This window comes from Carettochelys insculpta, chromosome 1 (genome assembly GCF_033958435.1).
Source record: "Carettochelys insculpta isolate YL-2023 chromosome 1, ASM3395843v1, whole genome shotgun sequence".
Taxonomy (NCBI): domain Eukaryota; kingdom Metazoa; phylum Chordata; order Testudines; family Carettochelyidae; genus Carettochelys; species Carettochelys insculpta.
In genome coordinates this window covers 345,673,660-345,693,495 of record NC_134137.1, presented here as the reverse complement: position 1 = coordinate 345,693,495, position 19,836 = coordinate 345,673,660, and the positions used below count along the sequence as shown (strand labels likewise).

The window sequence follows — 19,836 nt, the reverse complement described above, 5'->3', positions numbered from 1 at the left end:
GTTACTGCCGCTACTTCGAAGTAGCATGCACGTGTAGACGCAGCTACTGTGTATCAGAGGGGTAGCCGTGTTAGTCTGGATCTGCAAAAGCAACGAGAGTCCTGTGGCACCTTATAGACTAACATAAATGTATGAGCATAAGCTTTCGTGGGCAAAGACACACTTTGTCAGGTGCTTATGCTCATACATTTCTGTTAGTCTATATAGTGCCACAGGACCCCTCGGTGCTTTTACATACTTTGCTTTATCTAATTCTTGACTCCCCTCCGCACCCCTCCTTCTGCCCCTCTGCTCTCTGATTTCATCACCTTGATAATAATTTTTCTGATTTGTCAACCTTGATTACTAGTTTTGGTTCTCTGTGCCTTAAATCTTGAGTCTGTTCTGGTATGACTATGGTCTGAAGAAGTGGGTCTGTCCAATGAAAGCTCACCACCTAATAAATTATTTTGTTAGTCTTTAAAGTACTACTGGCCTGCTTTTTTGTTTTGATAGTATATAGCCTAGCATGGCTACCTCTCCGTTGCTTGATACCAATTACCAAGTAGACACTCAGACATTGATCATTAACTGTTAACCCAACTGATCTAGCCAGCTTTCCTTCCACCTCATAGTCTATTTATTCAAGCCATACTTCTTAAACCTATTGGCAAGAATATTGAGGGAGACTGTATCAAAAGTTTTGCTAAAATCAAGGTGTATCATGTCCACTGCCACCAAACCCACAGAGCCAGTTATACCAGTTATATCATCATAAAAGCCAGTTAGGTTGGTCAGGTTGTGATTGTTTCTCCAGAATGCATGCCCACACAACATTTTTATATTTCTCCCAAGTCATCTGTTCAAGTTTCCACTTCTTGTTACCATCCCTTTTGTGTTTAAGGCTTTTCTGTAAGCCAAACTAGTCGTCTGCTATTCTTTTTTGCATATGGGGATGGTTTGTTCCTGCATCTTCACTAAGACTTATTTAAAATACTGCCAGCTGTCCTGGACTTCTTTCCCCTTTATATTAACCTTCCAGGGGAATCCATTTTGGGGTCCTGACCAACATTTTAAGAACAACCTTGCTATTATTTATTTGCTGCTAATGCTTCATATTTAATTATTTAAATCACAGAATATTTTTGAGTTTCTTATTATATGAACATAAGACCAGAAATTGTCCTATGACATTTCTGTTTGAATTTTTTGTGCAAAAAAAAGCCCCAACAATCATAAATTTCTCTTAAAAATCTGTGAACATATATGAATTTTTTTCCAAAAATCCTTATTTGTACTAGTATTTATTTATAATACTTTTATTTTCCAAGATCATTCCTGTTAATTAAAACTGGATCATGGAATGCTTGCCAGTAAACATGTGAAAAGGGCCAGAAATACCAGTGAAAGAAAACTGCAAGTTTTTGTCATTTTCTTTTCGTATCTACTTTCTAGAACAAAGGCAGACAGCCATGGCTTTCCCTTGGCATATGCAGAGTACACATCTGCCTAGGGAACCACTAAATTTGGGGCATCACTTTGCCCCAAATTAAGTAGTACCCTGTGCTGCGCCTGTGTATGCCCAGCACAGCCGAAAGCCAGTGCTGCGGTAAGCAGCCCTCGTCCTCTGGTCTCTGCTCCACCTTCTTGATGAAACCATCCAATTCCACAGCCCCTGGATCTCTGCTCCACCTCCTGGCCCCACAGCCCAAACCCTGTGCACTTCCACCTGTCCATCTATCCAATCCCCAGCCTCTCAGATCTCCACTCTGCCTCCCCACCCCAGGAGCCGAATCTCTCTGGTACACAACTCCTGCTCTGATAGCCCGCCACTTCAGTGGCCCCAGTTCTCTGGCCTCCTTCTCTGGTCCTCACCCACATCACTGATGGGCTGCATCTCCCTGCCCTGCTCCTGCCCCCAACAGCCCTGAACACAGCCCCCCATCCCTGCAGAGGAGCTGTTCAGCTCCCCAGTGGGGCAGGAGGATGTGAGAGCTTGGGCTGCATAGGGCACACAAAGTCATAAGGACAGCCCTGCGGACAGCCAGGTTTATGTTAACAGACCTGTGGCATTGTTATAATTCATCGTAATGTCTTTGGCTATTGTAGAAGCCCGGTCATTCACAGACATGTTTTCTCTTAATGGAAATGTGTTCTGTATCCGCAAAAGAAAATTCTGGCTTACATAAAATTGTCTTGTAAACAGGAATACCTGTGCTAGGTGAAAACAATGGTCCATCATAGCTTATTATCCTGTTTTCCAACAGTGACTGGTGCCAGATGCTTCAGAGGGAATGAATAGATAAGGGCAATTATTGATTAGTTATGTACTGTGTTTTAAATATTATTGGACTGTAGTAGGCTAGTTGCCCCACTGCAAGAAGCAGAATGGTTAGAGCACGCCAAGGGGAGCCTGCACATAACCTTTAAATCAGGGAAGGGTTCAGTAAGCAAGCCAACTGGGAGGTAGCTTGTTTCAGGAGCCGGTCAGTGCCAGTGGGAACCATACATAAAGGGCTGCTAAACAGTGCATAGGGCAGTCTCTCTCTGGCCTACTAGAATGATAGTTCCTCTGAAAGCTGGGGAGACAGTGCAGGGGGCACTTCTGGAAGGATGTGTGCAGAAGAGGATCTTGTAGACTGCAGAGTGATGTAGGTCACAGTGTGGTGGAGACAGCAAAACAGGCGTAATGGTGAGTGAGACACCATTGGAGGAAGGCAGCTTGTGGAAGGACTTGAGCTAATTACAGGATGACCAACAGGAGGCTCCATCATGGTGAGTCCAACCCATTACACCAGATTCCCAACCCATTGGTTGGGACCCAAACATGGGTCATGATTAGATTTGTTAAGGGTTTCCAACAGCTCGGAGCTGCATGTGGCTCTTAAAGGAGCCATTTGGAGCTCCTTAAGGCTGCCACTTCCAGCAATTGTCTCTATCAATAGAAAAGCAATTACACATTACAAAGACAGTTTTTCCACCTATGATATCTGTAGTCAACCCAGGCAAGCCACTTAATAGATTTGCAGTAAGTGATTTTTGCCCCCGTCCTCCCTTTCCCCCTTTTGCCCCCACTTCTGTTCTAGGTAGCTCATTTGTCAGTTTTCATTTCTCTGTTTGTTTCTCCCCCAGCCTGGGAGCATGACTTACTCCCCCAGGCCCTGAGAGTGCGACTCCCCCCATTCCTGAGTGTGACTTGTCCAGTACCCAATCCCCCCAGCCTCTGAGTGTGATCCTCCAGGCCCCCAGCCCGAGTCTGACTCCCCCCAGCCCCTCCAGCCTCTGAACATGACCCTCCCAGCCCCTGAGTGTGACTGTCCCAGTTCCCAACCCCCCAGCCTCTGAGTGTGACCCCTCAGCCCGAGTGTGGCTCTGCCAGCCCCTCCAGCTTCTGAGTTTGTGGTTTAAGCTGAGGGAGTTGGGGAAGTGGTTTGGGGATGAGGGTCTTTCCCCTTCCTCAACTCAGATCAACTATAACAATAAACTAATTAACAGTAATAAAGGATATGTCTACACTAGCCCCAGAACTTCAAAAGAGGCATGATAATGAACCTAATCAAAAGATGCTAATGAGGTACTGCAATGAATATTCAGCAATTCATTAGCACAATGGCGGCCACGGCACTTCGAAAGTGCCGCTTTCAATCATGCGTGCCTCGTCTACACAGAGTTCTTATCGAAAGGACCCCACACACATCAAAATCCCCTATTTGGTTATAGGAATAAGGGGATTTCGAAGTGTGTGCGGTCCTTCTGAAATGGACCCCGTGTAGATGAGCCATGCATGATTGAAAGTGGCACTTTCAAAGTGCCGTGGCTGTCATTATGCAAATGAGGTGCTTCATCTTTATGGTAGCACCTCATTATTATCTTTCAATTAGATTCATTATCATACCCCTTTCAAAGGTCTGGGGCTAGTGCAGACATAACCAAACAGTGTTATTTTATTATTATTAATATATTTTCCCTTTTCTATGAAATAACGACTATGGATACATAAACATGAGGGGCACAACTTTATATTTTTGCCTCAGGCACAAAATTAGCTAGATACAGCACTTCCCTCCTCCCCACCCTGTTTTTGAAATGCCTTGGGTCATCAAGTCGTCCTGAATTGTCAAAATGGGTCTTGAAAATGTTGGGAACTGTTGAATTACACTGACATATGTGTCATCCAACTTTCTGTTATGTTGTCATCACAAAGAAAACAAATTTATTGTAAACACTTCTTTCTTCTCTTTTATCAAGCCAGTTTTTTGACCACAATTGTATGAATATATGAGATTTGTTCAATGCAGGATAGCAGTACAATAAGAGGACACATATTTTATGGCATTTTATTTTGACATTTTCATTCATCCCAATGTATATTGTGGGGCACAACGGTCTTTTTCTGAGCTGGAGGGAACACTATACTATCCATCGTGGGTGGAGTCAAATCAGCACCGCCTCTCCTGCTGGATATGCAATTGGGGCCAGGCCAATGAAGGAGGCAGATGCCTTGAGTCCTCTGCAGGACTCTGGAATGGGCGATGAGTTGTTCGTGGGATCTCACTTGAGGACCACTGAGAGAATTTACTGGGACTAAGGATTTTCTGACTATAGTGCCACAACAGTGGAAGGCAGTAAGAAGTAGCCAATGCAACCAGACTTTGGCCAGTCTGTGCTGCAGGGAAGCAAGACAGTGAAATCTGTCTTCCCTGCTGTCTCAGTGGCAGGACCACCCACCACTATCAGGAACCCCGTGGAGAAGGGTGGGCCTTGGCCCCCCACCTCCTTAAATGCCAACCCAAAAGTTAGGGATTAGTCACATGCTCCCTTTAGGATTGAAGACACACAACCTTGCCTACTGATTTGCTCTGTCAAAGGGTGAGAACCCAGAGGCTGTGTCTAGACTGCGGGGAACTGAAACTGTGCACTACAATTTGCATGTCTTTTGCCAACAGTTCTGTCAGGAGAAGCTTTTCTGACATTTGGCCCATCCATGTGGGGCCAAATGTCAGACAAACCCCTCTGTTGAGACATTCCTTCTTCCTTGTGGAATGAAGTCCACAGGGATGTCAACAGAATGGTCTTGACCAGCAGATCTCTTCTGAGAGACCTGCAGAATGGATGTGCGCTGTCAACGAAAGTGGCTGTGTCTGCACTATAGAGTTTTGTCAACAAAAGTGGCCTTCTGTCAACAAAACTCAGGGAGCATCCACACTACAAATGTGTTCTATCAAGAAACTATTGACAGAACACAGCAATTTCCTCAGCAGAGTTCTATTGCTCTTGCTCATGTCATAATTATTCTGTTGATAGATTACGTTGACAAAAAGTAGTGTAGATGCTTGGGATATGGGGATGGGGGCTTTCTGTTGACAGAGGAATCCTCCATGGCATTGGCCACCTGGATCCAGGAGATGGTCTGTCCGCTGCAAGCAGAGCTCTATGTTCTTCCCCTCCATCCAGCTTAAAGGTACAGAAACCCTGGAAGTCTCATACCAGGAAGTAGGAAGCATGCAAGCAGCCCAGCCAGCATGTGTGCCTGCTGCCTTCTCACAGCCACCCACCTGCAGCTGGCATAGGCAAATGATGGCTTCCCGCTCCACCAAGGATGTCTCTTGCCCCTCCAGGGAGAAGGGAGAAGAGTCCCAGGACAAACCCGCAGCCAGGAGGAGGCATGCTCCATCCTGGACAGACCCTGACGTTCAGGACCTGCTCAGCCTCTGGGTTGAAGAAACCACACTGCTTGAGCTGGCTGCTAAAAGGAGAAATGCCTCAGGCTACAGCCAGATCCCAGCAGCCCAGGCAGCCTGAGGGCACCCCACAAAGACCATGGAGCAGGTCCTGGCAAAAACTAAGGAGCTGCAGCAGGAGTATACCCTATGACTGGGAGATATATGAGCTCCTTTGGGTGGAGGACGCCTTCCTCCCTATGATCTCCCTGGACACATTTGGGGAGGATCCCACCCTGGATCTAGAGGCTCACCTGGTGGAGCAGCAGCCAGATGATGAGGGTGACACCGCATCCCTAGCCAGAGAGGAGACCTTTGTCATTATCCTGGAGCTGCGTCCCTCCTCAAAAAGGTCCAGTGAGGCACCTCCAGGGCCTCACTGGACCTTTTTGCGGTACCTGCTGGTGAGTACCTCATGAGGCACTCACCCCGGGGCATGCGGGGGGTGGGCAAGGGTGGAGCATGCTGTAATCCCCGCCAGGCCAGCATGCCATCCGGTGAACCCAGCACCTGCACATGTGCTCAAGGCACCATGTTCCACCAGATTCAACCATGCGGCTGGAGGGCAAAGGCACTGGCCTGCTGCCAGCCCCACCGGAGGCCAACTGGTCCCCAGGGACTGGGGGGCTGCCTGCCCCTAACATGGCTGGGAGCAGGACAACCACATAGGCAAGGACCTGACCCCAGACACATCACTGGGGATTGCAACCCTCTGCTTGCAGGCATTCCTGCAGGACACAGGCAGCACCCACACCTGTGGACAGCGCCTTGAGCTGCATGGGTGCAGGTGGGGGAGGGCGCCCAGGAGTCATGTGGAGGGGAAGACTCTACTCCATGTCTCCCTTCCAGCTGGACAGTTGGAGGGCCAGGCCAGCCCCAGCTCTCCACCAGGGTCAATCAGACCTTGGGAGGTGTTGCAATTGGAGCTGGGTGCGCCCACAGGACCATTTGTGCCGGGATGCAGTGCAGCTCCATGGTGGTATGGGCGGCTGCATGGATGGAGGCCTGTCGCTGGGCTGAGGAAGCTCAGGGGAGCCTTGAACAGGTCACTGACATAATGGAGTGGCGGCTGCAGACCGACAACACACGGTGGGCAAGGAACTGGGAGTGGCTGGCATGGGGCCAGCTGCTATCCCACTGGTGGGACCAGCTGGACCAGCTGCCCATTCCTGCTACACCTCACTTCCAGTTATTTGTGTGATCACCTTTTCTCACTTACTTAGCAAAATACAATGTTTATGTATTGGAACACTCTGTGTGTCTGCCCTGGGCTTAAAAGTTTTTACAAAATCAGCAAAGGGCATGCACAGTAGAGGGAGTTGGGTATCAACAAACAATTTCTCTGAGCTCCAAGACAATTTAAAATCCTCTTGTTTCGGCACATTTTTGCCAGATCCTTAAAATGGATTCTTTCCTCAAGGGAGGAGAGTATTGTTAAACAATATTTCTTGACTCATACTAGTTTTCTAGTGCTCAGCGATAGATGGGAATGCATAGATACACAAAATAACAGGGGGAAGCTATTGGCTTGAAAGGATTTGTGTAGGGGGTTGCATGTGTGTATATGCAAATTAAATCTTGGGATTAGACTGATAGGCATTTCATCTAAGGCTTCATCCAGGTCAACTTCATACTGACTATGTTTTCCTTATACAAGCTATGTTTAAAACCATTATTTCTGGCTTTTCCCTTTTGCCCTCATAGCATGAGCCTGCCAGTAGAAAAAGAATTGTCTTTTATTTTGAAAATCACAGTGATTTTGCTTTTGGGAGGTTTGCCACTGCAAGAAATACATTGTCTGCATATAATGACAGATCACCGTCCACAGTTAAGCTTCCCACTTTTAGTCCTTGTGTTTCATTTTCATCTGTAAACAATATTTACAATGGCAAAAAGATGAAAAAGTGTATCTTTGTTATGTAGTTATTTTTTTGAATGATTAGTCATTTTATAATTGCCAGAATAATTACATGTATTGCCATTTAAATAAAATTGCAATATACCACTCCGGGGTTTATATCACGTTTCATATTTACCCATTCTAATCACAGTATAGATAACTGAGATTTAGGGGAAGAAGCTTAGCTATTAGGGCAAAAACTGTTCATCTTACCATTTGTGTGTTCAACTTGGGATACCCCGAAAGAACCCAATTTTCAATGGGTTTTCTTAAAATCTAGCTCTTTTAGCGCATCTTAGCTGGAGCATCTATAATCACTGATTAATTTTGAAGATCTTGGTAAAGGCTTCCCATCAAGAACCAACCCTAACTTGCTCGTTCTGGGAAAGATATTGTTTCTGAATATTCTTCCTCTGACAGTCTTTGCTTTTTCCCCTTCCATCACCAAGTAATGTAGGCACCTGACAGATAACACCAGACATGAATGAAGTGATTTTTATGAAGGAACTAATCCTGGCATTGCTCTGAAGCATATCTCCCACTGAATCATTTTTTGCCAAACTGCTGCTTAGCCAGTTGATCCCCAGACTGTAGAAGGGCTTCGCATTCTTCCAGCCCAAGTGCAGACTCTGCATTTGTCTTTTTTGAACTTCATCAGATTTCTTTTGGCCCAGTCCCCCCATTTGTCTATGTGACTATGGACCTTATCCCTAGCCTCTAGGGTACCTTCCTCTCTGCCTAGTTTAGTGTCATCCACAAATTTGCTAAGGGGTGCATTCCATTCCCTCATTCAGGTCATTGATAAAGATATTGAATAAAACTGTCCCCAGAACTATCCTTGGGCACTCCACTTGGTACCTACTGACAACTAGACATTGAGGCCTTAACCCATACACATTAAGCCTGATGATCTAGCTAGCTTTTTTTTATCTTACAACCCATTTATCCAATCCATACTTTTTTAACTTACTGATGAGAATAATGGGGGAGACCATAACAAAAGCTTTGTTAACATCAAGGTATATCACGTACACCACCTTCCCCATATTCACAAAACCAGTTACCGTGTCTAGAAAGCAACCAAGTTGATAAGGTATGACTTGCCTTTTGTGAATCCATGTTAACTATCCCTGATCACTGTCCCCTCTTCTAAGTGATTCTTCTACCATAACTTCTCTCAGAACCGCACACCCATAAAATACCAGGAACATTTGTGCCAGAGTGAGTGGAGTACTCATGCTGTCAGGATCATCTTGTACCCTCAGTAGCGAGGAAGGAGAGAAAACAAACCATAACAACTGACACATTTTTCCCATATTTGGAACTAAATATTTTGCTAATAATTTACTGTACAACATGGATTCCTGACAGCATAAACATGTCACAGTAGAGAACAACAATATGAGCACATAGGACAATTATTCTGAAATGCTCTGTAACTCCATTCACTTACAGAGACTGTTCCTCTCTTTGCTGTGAAACAGCTCATTAAACACTTGAGAAAGGATCTGATGTTTGTGCCTTGGGTGCATTTGGCTTTTCCCATTATTCAGGACAGGTGGTTATCTAGAACTCACATAGTGTGCCATGGTTTATGTGGTAGCACTCCAGAAAACTATAGAGAAGCAAGGGACATGTTTCTAATGGCACATAAGAGAAATCTCTCTAAAAACCATTGTTCCATAACTGCACTGTGCTCCAGAGCCCCATATATTTCTCTGAGTGTCAATCCCTTGAGCTCCTGGAAGTGTCAAGCAGTCTAATAGGGGAAGCAGGAATAATTCCAAATATCAAATTCTATGCCCTGTGACTGAACTTTCACTAATTTGCTGACTGTGAAACATCAAGCCCATTTCAGAAAACGGGCCATTACATTTTTATTTGCATATTGTTTCAGATCGAATGGTATATACAGCCTGAATATACAACCTTTCTTCTGGTTGATGCCACAGCCATTTAATAATAAATATCCCATAAAGAAAGATTATTCTTGTGCATGAATGTGTGTGTTTATAATATTAATAAATAAGAAGAGTTTTGTTATTTGTAAAAGACTGAACTATGTTTTGATATGTGACATATATTTTTCTGTTTTTCTGATATTTTTGCAAGATATATAAAAACCATCAGTATATAGCCACATAGATGTGTGCACTGGGTGACTATTTGTGAGAACATTAAGTAATAAAACAGAATGGAAGATTATGGTGACACATTGCTTTTGCGGTCAAAATGAACTTAAACTGTAGCTTTCACCTTCCTCTTCCATTCCTATATCTATATGCCATAGCTACAGCCTGTTACATTTTCAGTATCCCTAGAGTACTATGTGCTATAACTTGTTTATGGTTAATGCTTGCAGCGTATCATAACTGCATTATCTCATGTTCTCTCTGTAACATTTTTTCTTTCTTCAAAGAATTTACAAATTTGTCCTTGTCAATTTTACTTTAATAAATGAAAAATAGGCAGAGATTGCTGCACTGTTTGAACTAAATAGATTTTGCAGATACTTGAATTTCGCTCATGGTGAAAGGAAATTGACTATAGGAAGATATAACAAGGAGACCTTGTTAAGGAATTTACTTCTCCCAAAAATTTAAGAGTCATTTTACACAAGTAAAGGTTTCTCGGTACTAGGCCTGCCTTTTGTGACTAAGTGAGCATTTTAACTCCTGGATTAGGTACATGAAGATTATATTATACTATTAAGATTCAAGTTCAAAGGGTCATCAGTTATAACTTTTTGTTTTTATAGATAGTAGATTTACACAGTGTTCCTCAGGTCCTTCACTCAATTAAGATTTTTTTTTTTGTGGGAGTGGGGGAATAAAAGGAAAATGTACCTGCCTTGTGTAAATGAATTGATTTTATTTTACATTTCTTATAAAAAGGGATTGTTAAAATTTGTGCATTTAATTATTTTTCTTAAAATTTTAAATGGGAATTCTACCAAATGTATTTTTCATCCCCATAAACTATTCTCATTCACTGTATTTTAAGAATAAAGGGCTATAGCTGATTTAGTTTTCAATTATATTTTTTCTATTTTTCAGACCTTATTCATTGTTTTAGCTGTGCCAAAACAGAGCCCTACCTCATATTTCTCGATTTTATCTATTTTCCGTATGGTGCATTGAGAAACAATCTTGTTCCAGGTCCATTTTTTTTCTTTTTTTTCCTGGCATATTTGTGTGATTCTGTTTCTTTAGTGTTTGGTTTTATTTTGAGAATCAGTCCCATTACAGGCACCTCCTGTTTTCCTGTCACAACACAATCCTTATGCTACCTTACACTTTAATAAAAGGAAGCATATATTGACTTTGGTGATCCTAGCTCTTACCATTTATGTGGAGTTCTTGATCCAACAGACAAACTCTCTAAAATATATACTAGATTATTAAAACAACACAGAGACATAGCTGTGTTAGTCCGTATCTTCACAAACAACAAGAAGTCCTGTGGCACCCTATAGACTAACAGATATTGTGGAGCATACGCTTTCATGGGCAAAGACCCACTGCATCTGATGTTAGTCTATAAGGTGCTGCTGGACTTCTTGTTGTTTTTAAAATGACAAGTTTCTTTTTATATTAAATTTTCAAACACTTGTATAGTTCTCTGCTGACAAATGCCAGAACTGAAAGCCAGGAAAGAATTCTCTCTCTTCTTTTCCCCCTCTCTCTTTACCCAGGCCAATCTAACCATAAGAGGAAAAAAAAATCCTTTCCAGGCTCAGTAAGTGATTCACATGCTACCTACAGCATGGATCTTAAACCCAAGTCCTACCCTAAGCCTGGGGAGTATGTGTGGGAGGTATTTCTTCCCAGAACAAAATGGCCTCCTGGGTTCTGGGGGGGCTTATTATCCTTCTCTATTGTATGTGTGATCCTAAATGGAAGTGGTGCACACTTCTGTCCAGCCAATGACCCACAAAGCTACCCTCTTCTAGTCGTGAGGAGAGAGGCAGAACATTGTGCATAAGCCTTCAAAGAGACGAGACATCTAGGCTGCAGGGGACACAGGGAGGTTATTGAAGGTTTTCTCACAGAATGAGTTTACATCTTTTCGAACACAAAGAAATGCCCACAAGTCAGAAAAATGGCCCATCTAGTCTAGTTTTCCTGTTTTTGATTGTGGCCAATATCAGGAGCTTCAGACGAATAGTGAAAAGTGTTGACTCACGGGAAAGATGGTGTAATTTATGGGTTTGGGAAGGCTTGCCAATCTGACTTGAAGTTGAAGATTAAAGTTCACACCTCTCCCAAGTTAACAGCAAGAGTCTGAGACAAAATCTATTTCAGACTAGAGGTGTGTTGTTTGGGCTTTCCAGTGATTACACAGACAATACTTTCAGCAGCACTTATGGTTTGTGTATTTAACAGAGTAATAATATTCAAGCAGCACTTAACAGATGTAAACTAACAATGTTTAACACAGTTAATATCTAATTATAATCAGAGATCTTATCAAGGATCTTACTCAACAAGGTTATAAGAATAATACAAGTTATTTGACTTACTGCACTTATGGGTTAAATTTATGTTAGGCAAGCAGGATACACTGTTCACTGATGCCTTTGAAACCTCCAAAAGCCGAGACCAGCTCACTTCAATTGGTGGGGAAGGTGTTATTACAGTGGTTAAGATTTCAGTTAAGAGGGGAAAACTAGGGTTTGTTCTAAGAAAAGTAATAGCAAAGATAATAGAGATAGCCAAGACAGCAGCGCTGAAGATAATAGAGAGAGATTTAAGGTGAGCAATAAACTTCTGTTGTGGGTCTCAGTCTGATGCCACACCACCTGTGGTTGCGAGGGGTTCTAATACCCAATTTATCTTATGGTATTTAAATAATAATGCTAAATTAAGCTCTGACTTCATAGGATTTGTGACAATTGATGGTACCCCAAGTTTTCCGATGGTCTCAAACTATATGTTTTCCGAGACCTATTTTTAATAACAGGTCGAAGGGAAAACACCATTGACTGTGATCTTTATCTGAATTCAATTGACAATACCATACTTTTCCGGTCAGGATAGATGGGGAAAAACTAAAACACCAGTTGGCATCAGAAAGAGTGTCACAGACAGCGAGGATTTACATACAAGTCTGACATTACTAGTATGACTTTAACGTTTCTTAAAGAGAGGATGAAGGAAAGAAAATGGTTTGCAAAAAGTCCCTCATGCCACCTCTCACTGTCAGGCTGCTTGTATTACTGCTGACAGGAAAGATCCAAAGAGTAAGCCTTTCAGAGCCTAAGTTAGCTATATCAAAATGGCTTCTTACTGCATATGCCTATAATAAAACAAATCCTCACTCAAACAATAAACTACAATTAAGCTAGCGTAGGTTACAACAGGCTCCTTTAATATCTTCAATTAGTGGTTTGAATAGATGCTAGGTCCCCTAACGTCCAGTAGCTTGCCATTTTAATATGGCATTAATACATTAACCACAAACATTCCTTTATTAATTAAATGCAGAATGCTGTTACAGTACTGTTTCAGTCAGCAAAAAATGTCAGAAGCTATAAAATGGAGACAGAAAATATCAATAAAATGAAGCAATAGTTGTATTTATCAGTAAGTGATCTTCTCGTATGCTTTCCAAATGTCAAACAAAATCCTTTCTAAAACATTAAAATAATTTTTTATGGGTTCAGTAAAATGGTCCACGGGACCTATTACACTTTATGACTAGAGATGAGTGAACACTTGAAAAAAAGGAGTTCACAGGCTTTTTTAAAATTATGACTCATAAAACTTCAGTAAAGCTCCACTGATGTGGATCTCCAGCTGAGGATATGACCAGCCATGAATTCACTTTAATATTTTCAACCCTTTATTTTTTCTCTAAACATTCATATAAGTGTTTTTTTTTTATTCACCAAATATTTTGCAGAAAGGGAAAAGCTTGTGAATAATCATGTTAGCATATTCCTCTGGAACTACTAACACTTTAGACTTTTTATTAGCAGATCACAGTGGTATCATTCAGTAATCAACAACTCCAGATATCTGTCAGCAGCAGCACCTTAAACAAGAAACATTAATGGAGGCAATCTGGTGTTTTGCTTAGCTCTCCTGTGCTGGGAAAGGCAAGTTATATTAAATGTAGAACTGGTCTAAAAAAAAGTAAACAAAACATTTTCTCTTCCAAACTGAAACATTTTGCAGAAATATATCTATTTCACAATCAGTCATGGAACTGCTGATCAGAGAGGCTACATCTATATTACAGAGATCTTTCAAAAGAAGCCCTTCTGGAAGATCTCTTCTGAAAGAACATCTTTCAAAAGACTGCACCCACACACAAAAAAACAGATCAAAAGAGTGATCCGCTCTTTCAAAGGAGATCGTCCACACAGCCCCCACTCTTTCAAAAGAATGGCCCAGGGATCAAAAAATCAGGTGCCATGAGGACTGCTCTTTCAAAAGAAGGCCCCTGCAGAGTATCTACACTTATTTTCTTCCTAAAGAAGCTTTCAAATGAAGGCACCCTTCCTGAAACAGGAGTGGAAGAGCTCTTTCAAAAGGAGTGCTGCATTCTTTCGATTTACTTTAAAAAAATGCTTTTTGTGTGTAGACACACCACGGAATCTTTCAAAAGACCCTTGTTCTGTCAAAAATCATTCAAAAGAACTTACCAGGGTAGACACAGCCAGAGAGTGAGCAATTGCTAATAATCCAGTGGGGAGGGCAATCACCTGGGATGTTCAATGCCCTTCTCCAAATCAGATGCTGTGGCCACACTAGCCTCTCCTTTCAGAGGGGGTATGGTAATGTGGCACTTTGGGATATGCTAATGAGGTTGTGCTATGAATTTGCAGTGCCTCATTAGCATAATGGCAGCCTTGCGGGGTTCAAAACTGCTGGTTTTGAAATGCAGCCTCCCGTGTAGCTGGGGGGCCTTTCAAAACGGACCCCTGATTTCAAAAGCCCCCTATTCCCATCTGGTTTTAGGAAGAAGGGGCTTTCATAATCAGGGGTCTATTTTGAAAGGCTGCCCAGCTACGTGGGCGGCCGCATTTTGAAACCAGCAGTTTTGAAGCATGCATGTCAGCCATTATGCCAATGAGACACTGCATATTCATAGCAGTACCTCATTAACATATCCCGAAGAGCCACATTACCATAGCCCCCTCCAAAAGAAGGGTCTAGTGTGGCCACAGCCAGGGAGAGTAAGGATTGGAGGCTAGGACCCCAACATCCCCGGTGAAGTTGCTAACCCCAGACTTACCCCATCCCACACCCCTCCTGTGCTTTTTTTATAATTATTTTTGGAAGGTCTCATTTTTATTCCATATTGGAACAAATAGGAATGGCAAAACATCAGCCTTTTTCAAAAGTAGAATTCCTTAAGTTCTGACCAACTTGATTTAAATTCCATTATCTCCAGAATGCCCAGCAGCTCCTCCCCTCTCACCCACCCACGGTTTCTTGTGTTTCTCTCTAAATTGTTTGGAGTGTTTGCCTATCTATGAATGTATCAGTTGTTTTTTTCCAAACACTTCTAGGAACCACCTCCTTCCTACTCTGCCAATGTATAATACAAGTTGTATGGGGCAATTATAGTGTTCAATGTTTACATCATGTGTGAGTTTGCCCCATGTGTTTTCCAGATGTCATTCCCTGGGCTGGTTTCTCTGTGAGGTCACAAGCACATGCTGTATATTCACTGCAGCACTTCATTACTCATTTTCCATTGCCCTGATTAACATGCCCCCTTTGAAGTTGGGGCAAGGATAGACAAGCCCCTAATGTGTTGCAAGAATTTCAAGCACTACTTATATATTGTTTCCATATGCTATCATAAGAGAGGAAAGTACACAGCATTCCACAAAATAAAATATCAGACATTCCACTTGGTTAACATATATGTTGCACTGAGAGATCCTAGATGTTCTATAAATTTACTGCCTGGGGGTAATATATGTTTAAAAATGCATCAGCCTCTTCAGTATTTCCTGTCATTTTAATGGCAGGCCAATGTTTCTAATGTTTTGCTTATGTCTTCCCAATCCTTAAAAATGAGACATTGTGAAGTGTTACTCTAGCTTTTAAAGACTGGCTTGTGGAAGATTATTACAATGGATGAAATAAACACCCTGCTACTCTGTGTTTCTATACAAACTAATTCAGTACTAAACATTATTCCTTAAAGCAATGCAAACAATGCATAGGTACTCTTCTCATCTGGTTGCAAGGATTGCCATAGTCAAAAGGCCAAAAAAACAACCTTACTCAAGTGAGCGATGACTGGGAAGAAAGCTTAGGCCAATTTACCATGCTTTGCTTCAGGCAACAAATATATCAATATATTTTACAGTGCTCTCACTTCTCCTCAGTTTTCTACCTAAAAGCTTTGATGTTATTGTAATACAAGGAGAAGACACATAACTTTAATGCAGTTAGTTTGTCAGTGTGGAAAAAGATGCATTATACGTGCATCAAAAAAGTAAAGCAATTGTTAATTCCCTTGAAACCTGCTCTGCAAGGGAGAAAGAAACTGTTAAGTGCATTTTACCAGGACAATGTGATTTACTCAAACATTATTTATTTTAATTTGCCCTTCAATCTCATTTAGTGCATGTATTGCCTATGGCTGCAATCAGAGCTTCTTAGATTCCCTTGAACCAGATTAGAGATCAAATCCTTCTTAGTGCCAACTTATCACAAAGCAAATACAAACTCAATACAATCAGCTAGCTTAAAACAAGTCTCAGATGTCAGTTAGTAAAGCCCATAGAGATGAAGAAAACAAGGTGACCTGGAATAAAATATCAAAGGCACTCTTGCATTAGTTGATTCTCGCTAAAACTGTGAATTATTCCTATAAAGCTTTTAGAAAGATTTTTTCATCCCTGGAGTGGGATATAAATTATATATCAACTTGCTGAAGCAGGTTCACTTCCCATTTGTACTGGTTTGAACTGGGTATTAAAGAAATTACTCCTGGTTTTCACAACTATGTGAGATTAATTGGATCTTTTTTTTTTCTGTATTCCTAGAGGTGAAGAAAAAAATCTTTTGAGAAAGCAAATTCCAATAGAAAGAATGAGAAATAAGCAAGTCATAAATGGGGCAGAGTGTTATATACTAATAGAGAGAAACATAACTGAACAGCACAAATTGAGATCCTTTGTTCGGAAATATATTTAACTCATAGTATGCCACTTACCAACTTTTCATTTTGTCAAGGTTTGCTGTGGCTACTACTTTGTACAACATGGACCTGGAGCTAACACTTTGGAATAGTGTAACTGACTTGTACTCTTTATCATTTTAATCTTATAGAAAAATCTTTGTTGGCACCAATTTAATAGTTTTAGAAACACTCATTGATTAAATTCCAAACTCAGCTACATTCAAGCAGCTCACAGTTGTAAAAATGTAGCAGAGAACAGATTTTCGCCAAATATATTTTTTTCTTATCTATTTTAAAAATATGGCCTGGTTAGCTAGATGGAAAGTGTTTTAAAGTCTAATTTTCTCTTATTTTCTTTACTTTTTTTTCTATTTGATTGCATTTCTCTCAGTTAAATCCTTCAGGGACCATGTAGCAGTAAAGCAAGGTACAAGGGCTGAGTAAAGAAATCTCTTACACACGTAGACCTACTTCATTCTTTACAAAGCACATTACAGTTCCTGGTCTTTGGAATACAGAACCAAAACTACTGCATGCATCAATGTCCTGCTGATTTCACTTCATCAGTGTATCTTGGTCATGGTGAGTGTCTTTACATGAGGCAAAAACAACAAAAAGTCCTGTGCCACCTTATAGACTCACAGAGATTTTGGAGCATATGCTTTCTCAGTCTCCTCTACTTTTGCTCTCTGACACATACCTTTCTTACATGTGGTGATGGAAAAGTTCCTGCTTAGAGAAGTAACCTTCTTCTAAAACAGCCTTTGTACCATTTCTGCCCATCTGTCTTAACTGGTCATGGAGGGGCAGATTTCCAGAGTGACTTCACCAAATCTCTTATTTCTATAAATAGTTGAAAGACGTCAATAGTCCTGCTGATAGAAAATCTATACTTCTGGTAAAAGAGTCATGCAACACTGAGAGTTATGATGGCTCTTTCACTGCCATTCTATTGTGAGGGTCCAACACCCAAATATTGGTATATTGCATTGCGAATGTATTGATCTTGTCAAAATGATACTGGTTTTTAGCAATGCCTGGAGTTCTTAATTCAACACGGAGGTTACTGTACAGAGTAACTCTACACACATTGGATGAAATTCTGTCCCTATTAAATACAATTTCTGAACTCCTAAAGACTTCTTTTTGGCCGTTTATTTCAATGAAGCAACTCATATGCATAAATATTACTAAATCACACTCTTCACATGTGCAACACCTCATTAGCATAATGGAGGCTGCAGAGATTCGAAAGTGAGGCTTTTCAAATTGCGCGCCGCCTGTGGAGACGGGGACCTTCCAAAAGGACCCCCCAGTTTTTGAAAGCCCCTTCGTCCTATCTGGTGTTAGGAAGAAGGAACTTTCGAAAACTGAGGGGTTCTTTCAGAAGGTGCCCATCTCACGGGTGGCGTGCAACTTGAAAAGCCATGCTTTCAAATTGCCATGGCAGCCATTATGGTACTAAGGTGCTGCATAATCATGGAAGCTCCTCATTAGCATCTTTTGAACCAGCTCATTAATATGCCCTTTCCAAAAGGAAGGGGCTTGTGTAGACCCAGCCATTAAGTATATATAGCATAGTCTAAAGTTGATGGCAGCTACATCATGGGTCATCAGGAAATTTAAAAAAAGACATTTATAGAGATTGGTCACACAGATGTCCTATCCTTTTTTAAACCAGTTCAGAAAGATGACCACAGGTGTCTTGGCTGATCAAAACCTGATGGACAGATGTTTGTGTCAGTGATGAGAGAGTGATTAATGACTGTCATTTCTGACTATTCATTGCCCTATGACATTTCCACCATCATGTCCTGTGGTGGCATAAACAGTATTATTATATTGTAACAACATGCTTTATGCTCATTTACCATCTACATATACATATGTGTGGCTATTACTGTTACTGTAACCTATGAAAAGTCCCTGAGACAAGAATTTTGTTGCATTCGTCAATGCATGTTGATACAGAAAGATACTGGGTACACAAGTGTCAAATTCTGCTGAAGATTAGGTCGTGATTAAAAAGAAGCATTGGTGAAAATGATTGGATCGATGGGACAACATTTAATTTAATTTAATTTTAATTTAATTGAGAACTCACATTACAGAAAAAAATTATTGTGTCCAATCTATTGGTGGGCTTCAGATTGTGTGTGTGTCTGCATACATTTTTCTTATAGTGGCACTCTTCGTATTGCAATTGTTAGAGACAGTATATGGTAAAGAACCACCTAATAATTCTCTTACCTGTATAATTTTCAAATATTTGTATCTTAGCTGAAAGAAATGTGCAAAAGAGTGAAATTTTACATATAAATAATTTCTCTCTACATAATTAAGAAAAAGTTATGAGCTAGGTTCTGATTTCAGTGGTACAATTGTAAACTGAAGAAGCTCCAGTGAAATTACCAAAAGCGCCTTTTGATTGACAGAAATATAAATGGGGGGAAAAAAAAGATTTGCTTTAACATATGATACTGAGGAATTCATTATAGGCTATGTCTACACTTGCCCCCTTCTTTGAAGACGACATGGTAATCAGGGTGATGGGAGATTACTAATGAAGTGCTGAAATGCATATGCATCCCTTCATTAGGCAAATTCTCCCCCGTGGCAACTTCAAAGTGTCAAACTTTGGAATGCTAGCATTCCATGTAGCCGCGGGCACTTTGAAGTCTGACACTTCAAAAGTTGCCATGGGCGAGAATTTGCCTAATGAAGTGCTGCGTATGCATCGCAGCACTTCATTAATAATCTCCCATCACCCTGACTACCATGTCCTCTTTGAAGAAGGGTGCCACTGTAGACATAGCCCGTATGATTGTGAAAATATTAAGTTTAACTTTAAGTATCTTAGGCTAAATTTTGAGGAGTAAAGGGACTTTGAAGTAGTTTAGGCACCTCCAAGTACCTGCGGCTGACCCGTGGCTACATGCAAGCCAGCACTTTGAAGTTCCACACTTTGAAGTTGCCGCGGGGTAGATTTAGCCTAATGAAGTGCTGCATATGCATTGCAGCACTTCATTAGTAATCTCCCAGTACCCTAATTACCATGTCCCCTTCAAAGTAGTCTAGTCTAGACAC

At 41.4% G+C, this 19,836-nt stretch overlaps 1 long non-coding RNA gene across 26 annotated transcripts in view; it reads right to left on the bottom strand.

Annotated features, from left to right (window-relative positions):
• Nucleotides 1-19,836, bottom strand: part of LOC142024106 (uncharacterized) — a 130,250-nt gene that overhangs the window by 22,591 nt on the left and 87,823 nt on the right. The window contains exon 8 of one of the 26 annotated variants that reach the window (XR_012648428.1): nt 18,887-19,029. The exons of the other annotated variants lie outside the window; for them this stretch is intronic. This is a non-coding gene — a long non-coding RNA (uncharacterized LOC142024106). Of the gene's footprint in view, nt 1-18,886; nt 19,030-19,836 lie in introns of those variants that run through there. 26 annotated transcript variants of the gene reach the window in all.